Source organism: Budorcas taxicolor, chromosome 2 (genome assembly GCF_023091745.1).
Source record: "Budorcas taxicolor isolate Tak-1 chromosome 2, Takin1.1, whole genome shotgun sequence".
Taxonomy (NCBI): Eukaryota; Metazoa; Chordata; class Mammalia; order Artiodactyla; family Bovidae; genus Budorcas; species Budorcas taxicolor.
Window position 1 is genome coordinate 68,399,705 of NC_068911.1, and position 18,271 is coordinate 68,417,975.

The 18,271-nt window shown below is 46.2% G+C and overlaps 1 non-coding gene across 1 annotated transcript; it reads left to right on the top strand.

The window, feature by feature from the left end:
• Positions 1-10,680: 10,680 nt before the first annotated feature.
• LOC128044113 (U6 spliceosomal RNA) lies at positions 10,681-10,783 on the top strand. Its single transcript, XR_008199082.1, has one exon. It is a non-coding gene; the product is annotated as a U6 spliceosomal RNA (small nuclear RNA).
• Positions 10,784-18,271: the final 7,488 nt, after the last annotated feature.

Here is an 18,271-nt window from a genome sequence, read left to right on the forward strand (position 1 = left end):
TAAGATATGAATGAAGTGATATGAATACATAAGATATGTAGTCAAAGGTAGAAAGTGATCAAAGGGTGGAATATCTTTCATGAATTTTTACCAAAGGGCTATATTATTTAACTATGTACATATAAAGTATAATTGTAATTTAAGGCTCTCTAAAAACTTCTTTATAGCAGACTTGGGTGGATTCTCTAAATTCACTGAGATTGTGTGATTATTGTCGGATTGATTTGGCTGAAAATCATGTAAAGCAATAGGAAACAAACTGAACTATGCCACCCTGTCTCCTTTATCCTGTGGCTTCATGCGGCTCAGAGGACAAGAGGAGAGAAAAGTGATTATTCATTCTCCTGCTTGTTCCTGCTGGGCCATGACTTGTGCCCCTTTTAAGTATGGCCATAGCTCCCTTCCTGTGCCCAGGAAGCCCTAGAGGGGGTACCAGTTTCCCTCTCCTGCTGATTGGGGTGCTTCACTATCTCCATCTCTACTCTGCCCACACCTCTGCAAACAGTCCCTGAAAACACTCTTCAGTTTCCCCTTTGAGTACCATACCATTTCCTGCCCCAGAACCCTGACTGCTGCTTTACAAAGGTAACTTTCAAAAGACATAAAATCATGTCTTTCATGCAACTGCAAAATGAACACATCTCTATCACGGTGTGTACTACTTTTATCAATTATATCTCATTGAAGCTGAAAAAAATAAAATGAACACACTAAAATTTTAATTAACACTTTCATTAAATTAGAGACTCAGAAAAGATACTACAACCAGTTCAAAGGGGAAGGCAAAAAAAAATAGGATTACAGAAATGAATTTGTAAAGGGCTACAAAACTGGCTTTTCCCCTTAGGAGTCAGGAACCCTCCACCTCTAACTGATAGAACATATTTGCCTGGATATAGGCAAGAATATAGGTTTTTACAGGAGTCATGTACAGATGTGAGAGTTGGACCATAAAGAAGGCTGAGTGTCAAAATATTATTGCTTTTGAATTGTGGTGCTGGAGAAGACTCTTAAGAATCTCTTGGACAGCAGGGAAATCAAACCAGTCAATCCTAAAGGAAATCAACCCTGAATATTCATTGGAAGGACTGATGCTGGAGCTCCAATACTTTGGCCACCTGATGTGAAGAGTCAACTCATTGGAAAAGACCCTGATGCTGGGAAAGATTGAGGGGAGGAGAAGGACGGGACATCTGTTTCACACATGGTAATATACATATTTCAATGCTATTCTCTCAAATCATCCTACCCTTGCCTTCTCCTAGAGTCCAAAAGTCTGTTCTTTACATCTGTGTCTCTTTTGCTGTCTCGCATATAGGGTCATTGGTTCCATCTTTCTAAATTCCATATATATGCATTAATATACTGTATTGGTGTTTTTCTTTCTTACTTACTTCACTCTGTATAATAGGCTCCAGTTTCATCCACCTCATTAGAACTGATTCAAATGCATTCTTTTTAATGGCTGAGTAATATTCCGTTGTGTGTATGTACCACAGCTTTCTTATCCATTCATCTGACGATGGACATCTAGGTTGCTTCCATGTCCTGGCTATTGTAAACAGTGCTGTGATGAACACTAGGGTACGTGTCTCTTTCAGTTCTGGTTTCCTCGGTGTGTATGCCCGGCAGTGGGATTGCTGGGTCGCATGGCAGTTATTTCCAGTTTTTTAAGGAATCTCCACACTATTCTCCATAGTGGCTGTACTAGTTTGCATTCCCACCAACAGTGTAAGAGGGTTCCCTTTTCTCTGCACCCTCTCCAGCATTTATTGTTTGTAGACTTTTTGATAGCAGCCATTCTGACCAGTGTGAAATGGTACCTCATTGTGGTTTTGATTTGCATTTCTCTGATCATGAGTGATATTGAGCATCTTTTCATGTGTTTGTTAGCCATCTGTATGTCTTCTTTGGAGAAATGTCTGTTTAGTTCTTTGGCCCATTTTTTGATTGGGTCGTTTATTTTTCTGGCATTGAGCTACATGAGCTGCTTGTATATTTTTGAGATTAATTCTTTGTCAGTTGCTTCGTTTGCTATTGTTTTCTCCCATTCTGAAGGTTGTCTTTTCACCTTGCTTATAGTTTCCTTTGTTGTGCAAAAGCTTTTAATTTTAATTAGGTCCCATTTGTTTATTTTTGCTTTTATTTCAATTACTCTGGGAGGTGGGTCATAGAGGATCCTGCTGTGATTTATGTCAGAGAGTGTTTTGCCTATGTTTTCCTCTAAGAGTTTTATAGTTCCTGGTCTTATATTTAGATCTTCAATCCAATTTGAGTTTATTTTTGCATATGGTATTAGAAAGTGTTCTAGTTTCATTCTTTCACAAGTGGTTGACCAGTTTTCCCAGCACCACTTATTAAAGAGATTGTCTTTTCTCCATTGTATATTTTTGCCTCCTTTGTCAAAGACAAGGTGTCCATAGGTGCATGGATTTATCTCTGGGCTTTCTAGTTTGTTCCATTGGTCTATGTTTCTGTCTTTGTGCCAGTACCATACTGTCTTGATGACTGCAGCGTTGTAGTATAGTCTGAAGTCAGGCAGGTTGATTCCTCCAGTTCCATTCTTCTTTCTCAAGATTGCTTTTGCTATTCGAGATTTTTTGTATTTCCATACAAATTGTGAAATGATTTCTTCTAGTTCTCTGAAAAATACCATTAGTAGCTTGATAGGGATTGCATTGAATCCATAGGTTGCTTTTGGTAGTATACTCATTTTCACTATATTGATTCTTCCGATCCATGAACATAGTGTATTTCTCCATCTATTTGTGTCATCTTTGATTTCTCTCATCAGTGTTTTATAGTTTTCTACATATAGGTCTTTTGTTTCTTTAGGTAGATTTATTCCTACGTATTTTATTCTTTTCATCACAATGGTAAATGGGATTGTTTCCTTAATTTCTCTGTTTTCTCATTGTTAGTGTATAGGAATGCAAGGGATTTCTGTGTATTGATTTTATGTCCTGCAACTTTACGTATTAATTGATTGGCTCTACTAATTTTCTGGTGGAGTCTTTAGGGTTTTCTATGTAGAGGATCATGTCATCTGCAAACAGTGAGAGTTTTACTTCTTCTTTTCCAATCTGGATTCCTTTTATTTCTTTTTCTTCTCTGATTACTGTGGCTAAAACTTCCAAAACCTTGTTGAATAGTAGTGGTGAGAGTGGGCACCCTTGTCTTGTTCCTTACTTTAGAGGAAATGCTTTCAATTTTTCGCCATTGAGGATAATGTTTGCTGTGGGTTTATCATATATGGCTTTTATTATGTTGAGGTATGTTCCTTCTATGCCTCAAAGCAGTACTCTTGCCAGCTCAAGTACAGAAAACCCAGTTCAAACTTCTTTAAGTAAAAGACCATTGTTTTCTGAAGTCACTGAAAGACTTTTCAAGTAGTAAACCCAAAACATCAGTGTGTCCTGCTCTCCTCTTCTTCTTTCTTCCTCCCCATGTTTCAGCCCTGCTTTTCTTGGTGTTGGGGCTTCCTGTGACACTTTATAAACTTCACAAAGCTGACTCCTTTCTGAAAGGTCGGGCAAGGTCGGGCATGTTGAGGCATGCCCGGACATGTTGAGGCTTGCCCGGGTGTGTTGAGGCATGCCCCAGAAGAGTGCCGCAGACAAGTCCCGGAGGCGGGCCAACAACCAAGCCGTCCAATCAGGTGCCGACACGGAGCCCTTGGACACCAATCACCGCTGAGCTCCTTATATGGGAGCCCGGCCCTGGCTATAAAACCCTTCCCCACCCCTCATACCTCGCAGACTCCCTTCGCTTCCTTGCTCACCCACCCCCGGGAGTTCTGCCCGAGAGCAACCACCCAATAAAGGCCCTGATCAACGGTCCATAGGGGTGGCTCTTTCTTCCCGCGGCGTTTCTTACATCTGGCGCCCAACGTGGGGCTCGAGGTGAGGGCCCCCGGCACTCGCCATAGAGGCCCCCTCAAGCTCCACCGCCACGGTAGCCCCGGACCCAGGCGGCTGACCAACCCCCCGGATGGCAGGATACGGGGTAAGTCCCTTCGGCTTTGGGGCCCGCCCTCCCTGGCGACCACCTCCTAGGGCCCGGTAACAGGTGCACACTTACTGGGCCCTCCCGGTCACCAGCTTGTGGGGGAGACGTCCCCAGCGGCTGAGTAGACCTCCGGCTTCGGCCTTTCCCGGTCCCCAGCTCGTGAGGAAGACGTTCCGAACGGCTACACGGACCTCCGGCTTCCCTTGGCACGTCCGAAGTTGTTCGGGCAGCAGGGGTTGCCTCCACGCTTTGTGGTCGCCATGGGATCGATGGCCTCCAAACCCGATCCCCAATACTCCACCCCCTTAGAGTGCCTGCTGGCTAACCTGCGGACCCTAAGACTAAAGGGATATATCCGCCCCAAGCAGCTCACTTTTCTGTGTTCACAAGCCTGGCCTCAGTACCCTCTAGATAATGGCTCACAGTGGCCAACCACAGGGACATTTGACTTTGACGTCCTCCGTGATTTAGATAATTACTGCCGGAGAACGGGAAAATGGTCTGAGGTCCCCTATGTTCAGGCCTTTCGGGCGTTGCGCTCTCGCCCCACCCCTCCTCCCTATACCTCTCCCACGGCCCCTACCCCTTCCACTCTGGTTCCTGCCCCCTCCCCTTCCACTCCGGTCCCTCCTACCTCCGCTCCCGTCCCCGAGACTCCACCACCGGCCCCGGATCCTCCGGCCCTTAACCCTATCTTGTATCCTCCTCTTCCCCCCATCACTCCCTCCCCTTCTCCGGTTAGCTCCCACACTCGTTCCCACAGCAACCCTCCGGGAGCCTCCCCTCCCCCTCCCCCAGCCCCGCTACTCCCTCTTCGACAAGTAGCCGGAGCTGAGGGTCTAGCCCAAGTTCATGTCCCCTTCTCCCTCCAAGACTTAGCACAGATTGAGGCCAAACTGGGTTCATTCTCCTCCAACCCCACTCAGTACATTAAGCAGTTTACTGGTCTGACCCACGCCTACGCCTTGACATGGCAGGACATATATGTTATCCTGGGGTCTACCACCACCCCCGAAGAGAGGCAGGCCATCTGGACGGCAGCCAAGGCTCAGGCCGACCAGCGGCACTATGCCAACCCCTCCCCCGAGTGCCCCCCGGGGGCCCAGGTGGTTCCTGACACTGACCCTGATTGGAACTACCAGGAAAGGGGTGGCGGCCAGCTGCGAGTACGCTATATGATAGAGTGTGTCCTTGATGGGATGGAAACGTCCTCTCATAAGGTTGTAAACCTCCTCAAACTAGATGAGGTGACCCAGGGGCCCGACGAAAACCCAGCCGTGTTCCTTAATCGGCTGACCGAGGCCCTCTTCCAATACACCAGGCTGTCCCCTGAGTCCCCCATCGGGGCGGCCACCTTGGCCAATCGTTTTATCTCCCAGTCTGCCCCCGATATCCGAAAAAAGTTGGCCAAGGCTGAGGACGGCCCTCAGACCCCTATCCGAGACCTGGTAAAAATGGCTTTTAAGGTTTACAATGCCCGCGAAGAAACTGCTGAGGCCAGCCGAAAGGCAAGGCTCAAGCAAAAGGCCGAATTTCAGGCAAGCCTCCTAAACCAGCAAACCCAGGCCTTGGTAGCGGCCCTGCGGCCGGTGGCGGGCTCGGGGCCCCAAAACCCCCCTCTGGGGGCCTGCTTCAAGTGCGGCCAAGAAGGGCACTGGGCCAAGATGTGCCCCAATCCGCGGCCTCCTTCCAAGCTGTGCCCGTTGTGCAAACGACAAGGACACTGGGCTAGTGACTGTCCCCAGGCCTCTCGGGCCTCGACCTCTAGGGGCCGGGGACCAGAGCGCCCCAGGGAGACCTCCTGCCCTCCTCTGGCTTTGGAGCTGCTGAGCTTCGACGGTGACTGACGCCGCCCAGACTTGGGGACCCCAATAACCCAAGCCGAGCCCAGGGTAACACTCCAGGTAGCGGGTAAGTCCATCAATTTTTTGGTTGATACGGGGGCTACCTATTCGGTCCTTCCCTCTTTCGGAGGCACTCTACGTCCTTCCCTGGTTTCGGTTATGGGCATTGATGGCCAATCCTCGTGTCCGCTCCAAACCCAACCACTATCTTGTCAATTAGATTCCTGTCTATTTACCCACTCCTTTTTGGTCATCCCCTCCTGCCCTATTCCTCTCTTGGGAAGAGATATACTTGCTAAGCTGAAGGCCACTCTTCAGCTAGCTGCAGGATCGGCTCCCACATCAGGGGCCTTCCTAATGCTACTTGTTGACCCTCCAACCTCTTCTGTTAATCCTGAGGTCTGGGACACCCGAGTCCCGGTGGTGGCTCCGCACCACCCTCCAGTCCTCATCCGGCTAAGGGACCCCACCTGTTTCCCAGCCCGGTCCCAGTTTCCTTTGTCTACTCGCAACCTCAGGGGGCTAAAGCCCATCATCGACCGTCTCATGGGACAGGGTCTCCTGATCCCCACGACCTCCCCCTGTAACACGCCTATCCTCCCTGTTTGGAAGGCTTCAGGAGACTACCAGCTGGTGCAGGATCTCCGCCTGATCAACGCGGCGGTGATCCCTGCCCATCCACTTGTCCCTAACCCCTACACCCTCCTTTCTTCCATACCTCCTCAGACCTCTCATTTCACCGTTACTGACCTCAAGGATGCCTTTTTTACCATCCCACTCCACCCCGACTGCCAATTCCTCTTTGCTTTCACCTGGACTGACCCCGACACCCCGACACACACAACTCACATGGACCGTACTCCCTCAGGGGTTCAGAGACAGTCCCCACTACTTCGGGCAGGCTCTGTCCCAGGACCTGGCCAGATGCTCGCTTCGCCCTAGCACCCTCCTCCAATATGTAGACGACTTGCTCCTTTGCAGCCCCTCAGAAGAGACCTCCCGACAACATACTACAACTCTCCTCAATTTCCTTGGTTCCCAGGGTTAAAGAGCTTCACAATCCAAAGCCCAACTGACTCAGACTTCTGTCGTCTATCTGGGCCTCCAAATCACTCCGACCACTAAAGCCCTGACAGCGGACCGGTGTAGCCTCCTCTGGTCCATCTGCCCTCCGGCCGACGGAGACCAGATATTGTCCTTCTTAGGACTGACGGGATTCTTCCGAAACTGGGTCCCAAATTATGCTACCCTGGCCAAACCTCTATATGCGGCGGCTAAAGAGACTCCCACAGGGCCTCTGTCTTCCCCCACTGAAGTGACTCAGGCCTTCCACACTTTACGCTCAACTCTATTGGCTGCACCCCCTCTCTTTCTCCCAAATCCCAACTATCCGCACCATCTATACTCTGATGAAAAGGGAGGGATAGCCTTTGGAGCCTTGGTGCAACCGATTGGCCCCGAATTGCTGCCTATTGCTTACATATCCAAACAACTTGACCCCACAAGCCAGGGGATGGTTCCCCTGCCTGCGGGCACTAGCGGCGGCAACAACGTTGTATGCCGATGCAAAAAAGCTGATTCATGGCCAACCCCTGACCATCTTCTCGCCTCACCGTCTTGGTGACCTTTTAGCCTCTAGATTTCTTTCTGAACTCAGCGAGTCCAGGCTCCAGCAATTTCACCTGGTATTCCTGGACAATCCTCAGGTTTCCATGGGCCGCTCCCCACAATTAAACCCGCTTTCCTCGCTACCCTCACTCCCTCTCTCCTCAGAACCCCCAGCCCACTCATGCTCGGAGGTCCTTGAGTCCCTTATGCAACCACCCCACAACCTGTTCTCCAAACCTCTACCAAATCCAGAGCTAACTTTGTTCGTCGATGGGAGCTCAAAGCGAGACCCCAATGGAAACTGAAGGGCAGCTTATGCTGTGGTGACCACCCGGGAAGTCCTAGAAGCTCAGCCCTTGTCACCCAGGACGACTTCTCAGAAGGCTGAACTAACAGCCCTAACTAGAGCCTTACACCTAGCAGAAGGAAAGAGGGCCAATATTTACGCAGACTCCAAGTATGCCTTCTTGATTGCCCATTCTCACGCGGCAATCTGGAAAGAACGGGGCTTCCTGACCACTAAAGGATCCCCCATCTGTAATGCCCCCACATTACACGACTGTTAGATGCCTTATCCCTGCCCAAAGAGGTCGCTGTCATACACTGCAAGGGACACCAAAATACCCATGACACTGTCGCTCTGGGTAATAATATGGCAGATCAAGTGGCTCGACAAATTACCTTACAACAAGCCCCCGAGCCCCTGCTGACTTTGAGAGCCACCCTCAACCCAGATTATTCAAGCAAGGAAGCCAGAGCCTTGCTGGTGCAAGAAAGGGCTCAGAGGCACCCGTCGGGATGGATACTACTCCATAATAAACCGGTGCTTCCTGAGCGCCAGGCTAAGGCCATAATATCCCAAATCCACAATACCCTCCACATCAGACCAAGAGCTCTCTTTTCCTTTCTCAGCCCTGTCTTTTCTCCCTTACATCTCAGGACAGACCACATATGCCGTCCACCGATCCTGCCTAACATGCACCTCCACCTCTCCTCAGGGAGGACTCCGACCCCCACAGGAGACTCACCAGTTGAGGGGACATATGCCCGGGCAGGATTGGCAGATAGACTTCACCCACACGCCCAGACATCGAACCTACCGCTGTCTGCTGGTCTTGGTGGACACCTTTTCAGGATGGGTCGAGGCCTTCCCCACCGCCCGGGAGACAGCGGCGGTGGCGGAGGTCTTGACGGCCCATCTCATTCCCAGATTTGGGTTGCCTAACTCTCTCCAGTCTGACAATGGGCCTGCATTTATCTCCCAGATCTCTCAGCAGGTGGCTGCAGCCCTGGGTATCGACTGGCATCTCCACATCCCCTATCGGCCCCAATCGTCAGGCAAGGTAGAGCGGGTGAACGGCATCATCAAGACGCATCTGACCAAGCTTGCCTCAGAACTGCAGCTGTCTTGGGTCGACCTCCTTCCTCTGGCGCTCACTCGCATTCGTACCACACCACACTCCAAAACAGGTTTGACCCCTTTTGAACTGCTCTACGGCAGGCCCTATCTCCTGACTCACCTCCCAGAGGGAGAGGCTCCCCCACTCGCGGGGTACCTCCCCCTCTTCTCCCTCCTACGATCCTTGCTGAGAGAACACGCAGACCGGGTCCTGCCACAATCGACAGACAACGAGGGGCCTACCCAGCCTCTGGCCCCAGGAGATCAGGTACTGCTAAAAACCCTGAGTCCCCGCCCACTACAGCCTCGCTGGACGGGACCCTATACTGTAAATCCTCACCACTCCTACAGCAGCCAAACTCCTGGGACACGAGCCCTGGTACCACCTGACCTGACTCAAACGAGCTCCCCCGGGTCTCCCAGAGACAGGGGTGGCCCTAGCCCCAACCCCTTCTCCCGATCACTCCTACCGCTCCACCCTCACGGGGCTGACCACACTGACCATCACCCGAACCCCTCTGTCTTCGATTCCTGAATGACTGAGAGACCACAGTCCAGTTCGATCTGATGCTGGCCTGGCATCACCCACTGTGGCTGCTGACGATTACAGTTAGAACGCAGGAAGAGAGAGAGGGAGGCCCAGCAGGGCTGGTTTGAGTCCTGGTTCCAGAGCTCCCCCTGGCTGACAACTTTGCTATCCTCCCTAATGGGACCAATCATCATTCTCCTGCTGCTCCTGACTTTCGGGCCCTGTATCCTAAATAAGCTTTTGGCCTTTATCAAACAACGGCTCAACACGGTCCAGCTGATGGTGCTGCGACAGCAGTACCAAGGGCTTCCAACAAGCACTCCATGACAAAATTAACGGCAGACGCCCCCTGTCATCCCGGCCACACCCTACCCCTCATCGCCCCCGTTCAGCAGGAAGTAGCCAGAGAGAATCGGTGCCCCTTGTCCTATATCAAAAAGGCCGGGATGAAAGGTCGGGCATGTTGAGGCATGCCCGGACATGTTGAGGCTTGCCGGGGTGTGTTGAGGCATGCCTCGGAAGAGTGCCGCAGACAAGTCCCAGAGGCGGGCCAACAACCAAGCCGTCCAATCAGGTGCCGACACGGAGCCCTTGGACACCAATCACCGCTGAGCCCGCACTTTCTTCCTTATATGGGAGCCCGGCCCTGGCTATAAAACCCTTCCCCACCCCTCATACCTCGCAGACTCCCTTCGCTTCCTTGCTCACCCACCCCCGGGAGTTCTGCCCGAGAGCGACCGCCCAATAAAGGCCCTGATCAACGGTCCATAGGGGTGGCTCTTTCTTCCCGCAGCATTTCTTACACTTTCCTATTTCAGAAACGGACAGAGTAGCAGCAGACTTAAGTTTCCAATGGGAAAATCTCTGTAATGAGCATCTCTCATTGCTTCAGAAAAACACTAGGGGATTGACCGTGATTGGCCAGGCAGGGGCTATGTTTCCAGCCCAGGAAAACGGGAATAGGTGTGGAGAGGTGGTACACACACACCTAACATCAGGGAATGAATTAGAAGAAAGGATCCCCAAGGAAACAGCAGTTTCTTTCACCTAAAAAAGGGATGCTGGGAGGTTAAAAACAACACATCATTTCCATGCTCTATAGACTGGTAGCATGTTTTCCTATTAATCACTACGATTTAACAAAGACAGTCCATGAAATATGACATTTTCTCACAGAATAATGATTCTTCACATTTTTATGTTTTTATTCCCTTCATTTCCTGATTAATTCAGATAATGTATATACCCATTTCCACTCTCTTTTGGAGGAGATTTAGAAAAAAAACAAATGCTTGCTTTGGCAGTACATATACTAAAATTGGAATGATACAGAGAAGATTAGCATGGCCCCTGCGCAAGGATGACACGCAAATTAATGAAGCGTTCCATATTTTTATGGAAGCAACCTAGATGCCCATCAGCAGACGAATAGATAAGAAAGCTGTGGTACATATACATAGTGGGATGTTACTCAGCTATTAAAGAGAATACAGTTGAATCAGTTCTAATGAGGTGAATGAAACTGGAGCCTATTATACACAATGAAGTAAGTCAGAAAGAAAAACACCAATACAGTATATTAACACATATATATTGAATTTAGAAAGATGGAAACAATGACCCTATATGTGAGATAGCAAAAGAGACACAGATGTAAAGAACAGACTTTTGGACTCTGTGGGAGAAGGCAAGGGTAGGATGATTTGAGAGAATAGCATTGAAACATGTATATTACCATATGTGAAAGAGATTGCCTGTCCTGGTTCGATGCATGAAACAGGGCGTTCAGGACCAGTTGCACTGGGATGACCCTGAGGGATGGGATGAGGAGGAGGGAGATGGGAGCAGGGTTCAGGATGGGGGACACATGTACACCTATGGCTGATTCATGTCAATGTATGGCAAAAACCACTAGAATATTGTAAAGTAATTAGCCTCCAATTAAAATAAATTAATTAAAAAAGAAAAAAGATTCACCCTACCGTGACATATATTTAATATCTTGGAGAATTAAGTTGATGTTAAAAGGCAATAAAAAATATTCTAAATCCAGCATTAGCTAGAAGACAGTTACATCCCATGCATTCTCTCTTTTAATTTCCTAGATCTTTTAACATTTTCTTTGGGTGAATGGCCTTATCAGTTGGGGTTCAGGGCATAAAGTAAAAACCACTCTAGGTATTACTGCCATGAAGGGATTTAATTCAGGAAATTACATGTATACAACACAGACTAAAGTAGGCTCTAGACAGGGCCTCTGGGGATAGTATCTAGAACAATCACTCATCTAGGAGTTTCTGGAAATTTAGGTAATGAAAAATACTTATAACTACAATCCATAGTCAAAAACAGGAAATGAGACCACCACCAGTTAACCCTTTCTAATACTCAGAAAGCTAGAAGACCCTCAACACTGAACCTTAGGTCTCCACAACCATGCTTGCTAGTAGAAATACTGAGTCCACCTTGCAGATCTCAAATGAAGGTACATATTTCACAGAATCCAGTTCATGTGCAAAACCCCTAGCTGCATGGGGAATCTGGAAGAGAATTTTTAGCTTTCCAGCCCTTCTAATTAAAGGGTGAAATAGAAGTTGGCAAGCCAATCCACAGATATCTATCTCAATGGGCTTAGGCATTATTCATTTGTTTCCTAGCAGGAGTAGCTGGGCTGTTTGCAGTGGCAACAGGCAAAGGGAAACTGAAGAATTGTTGCTGCTTAAGAAAGAAATTGTCAGATTGCAGAAGTTTAACTCTTAAGAGTTTGGCTGACTCTTACTGCAGTCTTTTTGTTACTGATTTAGAGAAGTCACTGTAACCAGACCAACATATGGTTGCTTCAGTGGGTCAGCTGCTACAACTGGCAGATTATTCCCCATTCAGTTGTAAATGGGATTTTGCTTCTAGCAGGGCAGGTGTCTTAAAGGCATGGCCCATAGAGTAGCCTAAAAGAAATGTTATCTATCCTGTCATCCTCACATATAACAAAGACTAAAATGTGCCCTGATTGTTCTTTATACGCAAGTTTGAGGATGTTAGGGATTGGAAGTTGTTAATGGTGAGTAGACTGGTGTCTCCTTTCTAGAAGCCTAGGTTATAATCCTTCCATATACTGTTTTACAGATGCAGAAATTAAACCAGTATGGGTAAACAAAAAGTGCCAGCTAAGCGACTTGAACCTTGAATGAAGATCGATTCCACAGACTCTTGCTACCCAGTGTATAATCTGTGGACCGCAGCGTCTGGAGCTCATTAGAAAAGTTGACTCTCAGGCTCTTTCCCAAGCTCTCTGAAGCAGCACCTGCAGCTTAATTTCTGCAGGTGATTCTCAGGCATGTTTAAGTGTGAGGAGGATAGCTTTTAACCACTTTGTTGATTTAAGACCTCCTAACAAAGTGGCTGGAGAAGGCAATGGCACCCCACTCCAGTGTTCTTGCCTGGAGAATCCCATGGACAGAGGAGCCTGGTAGGCTGCAGTCCATGAGGTCGCTAAGAGTCAGACACGACTGAGCAACTTCACCTTCACTTTCATGAATTGGAGAAGGAAATGGTAACCCACTCCAGTGTTCTTGCCTGGAGAATCCCAGGGATGGGGGAGGCTGGTGGGAGGCCGTCTATGGGGTCACACAGAGTCGGACACGGCTAAAGCAACTTAGCAGCAGCAGCAACAAAGTGGGTATGGCTGTAAGCACTCTAGAACTTGAGTTCCATCAGCAATTTGATGACACCTTGGAATCCAACAGACCCCCAGTCTTTCTAGGGAAACGTTCCCCTTTTATGGACTTTAGAGTCTTTCAGTCAATGCACTGTGACACGTGGGAAGAAGAAAAGGGGGTTTTTCAACTGTTCTTGCACTGACAAATCTGGTCTAATATACATGATGTAACTCAAGCATGAATGGGCCTATGAGCACTTCCTCTTCTGCACAGCAATAAAAATATATAAGCAAGAGAACTATAACATGCCTTCCCACTGCAGGAAACCAAAGAATCTATCGTGTGGGTGAAGAACTGAGGAATGGTTCAAAAAAGAATCCTATTTACACTCTTCCATTTCTGGGGCAGGGGGAAAGTCAATGAGTCAGTACATAGCAATTTCAAGATACCAACATATGGACTTGGTGCGCATGCTCCAAGCCCGCATTATGGTCATTGTATTAAGGGTTTGAACCAGTTTGACATAAGTCAGTCTTGTACAAAATGACCTGTGTTGATGAGCAGTTTAAATATAAGAGTTAGGCTCACAGTATTTTTTAGTGAAGGTTACTTGCACTTGCAGACTGTAGCTATAGCAGGTAAACCCAGGGGTATGAAAACCTAGATGAGGAGACAGGTCAGCAGTAGTTAAACTATATTTCTCCATCTGTGACATGAGAACGTAGAACTAGATTTCCATGTTTCCTTTCTATTTTAACATTTTATGGTTCTATATAACAAGTGTAATTATTAAAATAACATTTAGTGAACATTTTCTGATCCTCTAATTTATTCCTTTTAAGAACCCATGAGATCGGTACTAATATCAATCTTACTTTACAAATAGAGAAACTGGGGCAGACATGTCAGTCACTCGTGGGGGTTATATTCTAAGAGGGGAAACTGATTCACACCCTGGCAGTCTGACTGCAGCCTCACTCTTACACACCCTATTCAGTGCCTATTTTATTGCAAATGTCTCTTAACTTCCGAGCTCTTGTTACTGGTGCAGTGGAAACCTCACACGCAGCAATAAGATATTTCCACACAGAGGGCAGGGCCCTTGCCATAAATATTGAAGCTGTCCAGTGCTTTAGAAGCAGCTCTCAACCTTAGCTATACATTAACAGTCACCAGGGAAGCCTTAAATAGCATGGATGCCTGGATTCCACACTGAAGTTTCTGATGGAGTCAGTCTGCCATGAATTCTCAGCACTGGGGTTTGTTTGTTTTTTTAATGTATTTTAGGAATTCAAATAGGCAGCCCAGATTGAGACTAGACTACTCCCAACTTTATAGGAATGGGGTTGGTTCTGGAGGCAAGTTCTACCCACGCAGGCCCAGGTACTGACCTGATGTGTCAACCATTGATACCCTGACACAAGATTTTTTAATTCTGCTAGTTATGTAGTGGAGAAGGAAATGGCAACCCACTCCAGTATTGTTGCCTGGAAAATCCCATGACAGAGGAGCCTGGTGGGCTACAGTCCATGGGGTTGTAAGAGTCAGACATGACTGATTGACTGCGCACACATATGTAAAGTAGATTACCTGTTTGTCAGTACCATCTGTTGTTCTGGATAAGCTTCCTGTAAAAGCGCAGAGCCAGTGTCTCATTTGTATGTGTGTCCCTAGAGCCTGGTAACCTCCCTACAAGTTTCATTCCCAATTGGGAAGGAAATAATGAAACCACATCTAACCATCTCCATAGAACAAGATCTTGACAGAACACTCACTCAAATCTGCTGGTTACTGTTGAACTGAATACTATTCAGCCTAACTGAATGTTAGGCTTTGAGATAGGGAAAGAAGCATACTCTCTTCCTAGAGTTTGAGATTTCTTGGGGATGTTCTAGAAGGACAGTGTGTCAATAGCATAAATTTTATCTGACCCCTGCTAACATGGATGTGTCTCTGCCCACTTCCATGACCCCAGCACAAGCAGCCTGACAAAGAGATGCTCCACAGTCAGGGCATTTAAGCTTTACTGACTACTATGAAAGTCACACTTTTCCTTCACTCCAGTGTAGTCATCAAGCATCACCCAGTTAGCTTTTCCCTTTGTGGTCCACTTTGAACTGTGTTAGATCCATTTTCTCGCCCTGACTTGTTTTACAGTTCACTTACCTGTCCAGGGTTTAACCAGGAATCCCTTTGTAACATTTCCCTCCTAAATGGGTCTGTTGGTAACACCTCTGCAGACCTGGCCTCAGCCACTGGCTCACAGCACTCTCAGACTCAGAGAGCAGGGCCAGAGAAGGCAAAACCTATTTTTAAGAGAAAGAAAAGTTACTTGCCACTTGACCACAATCAGAACGAGTGGTGGAATAGATGCCCCCTGGCTTCACTGCAGTAGCCACTCTTGAAATCATCCTGAAGTTCATTTTCTTTCTTTAAGGCTCAATGTAAGCGGTTGGACCACGGAAGTCCAAAGGACGGACCACTCATCCTTCGAGCTCGAGGAACTGCCTTTAATCATTTACTTCGGCTTCAAGCTCATCAAATAACCCTTCCACGTTCCTGCTTTCTTAGCCCTGTGGAAGCTAGTCACCTACAACATTTCACCATTTTTCTCCTTTAAAACAAAACAGCCCATCAGTCCCAGCCTGTTTTCCCACAATGTCCTCATTGTACTAGGGCTAAGTTTCTTACTAAGATGTTTTCATCCAGGGTAAAAGGCTTGAGCTTATCCTTATTTTCCTGGTCCAGACAATGTAAGGCATTTCCCACCAACATCTGCCCCACATTCTAGAATATTCTCAACCACAGGGGCATGACATAAGCCATAACTCTGCATGATATGCTGCGAGGTTGTAGCAAGTAACCTGCAACCAACAATTACGTGTCAGTCTTCACAGACAGGTCCAAGGGTCCCCTGTATGAATACTGCTATCACACTGAGGCATCTCTGGTTTTTTGTGAGGAATAGAAGGAAGCAGAGTCCCAGGAGTCCCATAAAGCACTACCATGACCTCTGCCAAGGGCATTTATGCCACAGCCCTAGCCAAACCAGTTTCTGATGCTCGTAACCACTGACTACACATCATTGCAGTGACTTACACTGGGTATACCCATGGGACTGTGGTTAAGAGTCCCAGCCACTGGCCTGTCTAAAAAGTACCTATCACTCATTTCTTTAGATGGTTATCACCTGTCTGACCTTCAAAGAACTAACAAGGCTAAGACATAACGTGTAATACCAAGTACAATGGAAAACTATTCCCTAACAGACTGGACATTTTATACTGGAAAATTTATTCAGGCCAGGGCATTCTACACTGTCTCCACACTATATACATGCCTTCGATTTATTAAATTGTGATAATCTGGCTAGAGAAGTTTCAAAAAGCTGCTTAAATTTAAATGAAATCCATTGATGAAGAAAATATTTTCTGACCTGTCAATTCTGCCTAGTCAGTGCTTGGTGATCAGTATAATGAGGCAGATCACAGCTGGACTGCTGTCACAGTGAAAGTGTGTTCTAAGAAGAAAGCAACTCAGCCATAAGAACTTTTTTCTTTGTGCCATGTGTCATTGCCAACTGACACCCTATCCTTCAGAGGCATAATAAGCCTTTGAAGCAGACGAATCAATGCTTACACACAACCCCCAATTTGCAGGTATCTTGAACAAACCACCTTTAAGATCATTTTCTTTTGAAAATATTCTCAACAAACAGTAAAGCCAAGAGAGGAAAAAAATCACATTTACATTGCATTTTGTGGAGCATTAATATCTTTGGCTGATCTGAGATTATTCTTAGTGTCCCATAAATAAAAACACCAAAACCTTTATAGTTCAGCTTGATGCAATAAAAAGAAAGGCAAGTCAGGTTATTTATAATTTCACATGTACAATGCTATGTTTCTAAGCCACAAACACTTTCATAAAAAAATTTTTATTTCACACTTTTATACAAATATCCACAGGTATTTTCTAATCATGAAACAATTTTACAATGCTAGTTAGTATAAAAATGTATCAAATGCAAACAGACCAGTGACTTGACTTGAGATGACATTTTTAACAACTATAAACACCACTACATTCGTGTTTCTTTTGTTGGTGAACCACCCTTGCACCCCACCCCCCTTTTTAGGACATTCATTTTTATAACAAAGGTCTATAAACACTTTCAAAATATCAGCTTCTCAGCAACCTATAAGCCAGTGCACTGGGTTCCAAGTTATCTAAGCAAGAAACTGAGATTTTAAACATTGTTATGACCTGTTTTACAGAAATTTCTGTAAACAAAATATCATCTGTAAAACTATTTTTGTTTTGAAAATTCCAAAGCACAACTAATATCTTAAGGGCACAAGATTTCTGGGAAAAAAAAAAAAAACGCAAAAGCATCAATGTCACATATAGCTGTATTTCGTTCTTTTAAAAGATTTTGAGATGCTACTTATACTACAGCCAAACAAATTAGCACCTGTTCGTTGCTGTACCCCCCGTAACTTAACATTTTGAAGTACAGTAATTTTTTTAAATTTAGCTTTCCAGCTATTCAATCTCTATTGAATGTATATAATAATAACTTCCTCCTCCCTCCCCTTCATCTTTAAAATTAAACAATTTACACTTCTTTTCAGAGTAGTTAAAGTATTTGGGGGGATACAGACAGGGGAGGAAACAAAGCAAAAAACAGAACATAGACTCATTGATTAAATGTTTCCAATAATATTTTAAAACTTCAAAGCCATGATGTTTAGACTTTTGGTATCAGGTATTCAGTAGTCTTACACTGGATCGGTTTGGGTCCACCATCGGCACTCACCGTTTCTTTCAAGTCCTGAATACACAATATTTTCAGCAGTGACTAAACTGCACTACAGTCCAACAACAATCCCATTATTTCCAAGAGTTCCTGATAGTTATAGCAAGAAAATCATGAATATCACACATGGCTCTAAACTAAAAAATATCTTCTGTCTTTAAGAATTAAACATCTCACAGTTAAATTCTGTTTCTTAAATGTTTTGGGTTTGGAGGGAGGGGATGAGTGCTGTCATGAAGGGAGTTAATAACTTAAACTTCTCTGTAAAGTATAACAACTCTCTGCTATATTTATAAAGACTTACTATGTTCTTTAGGCAGTCAGTAATTGAGGTCCAACCAGTGACCTCTCATGTTCTGATTCTGATTGCTTAATCCAACCTGAAGGGCAAACTGGAAAATCTTTGGC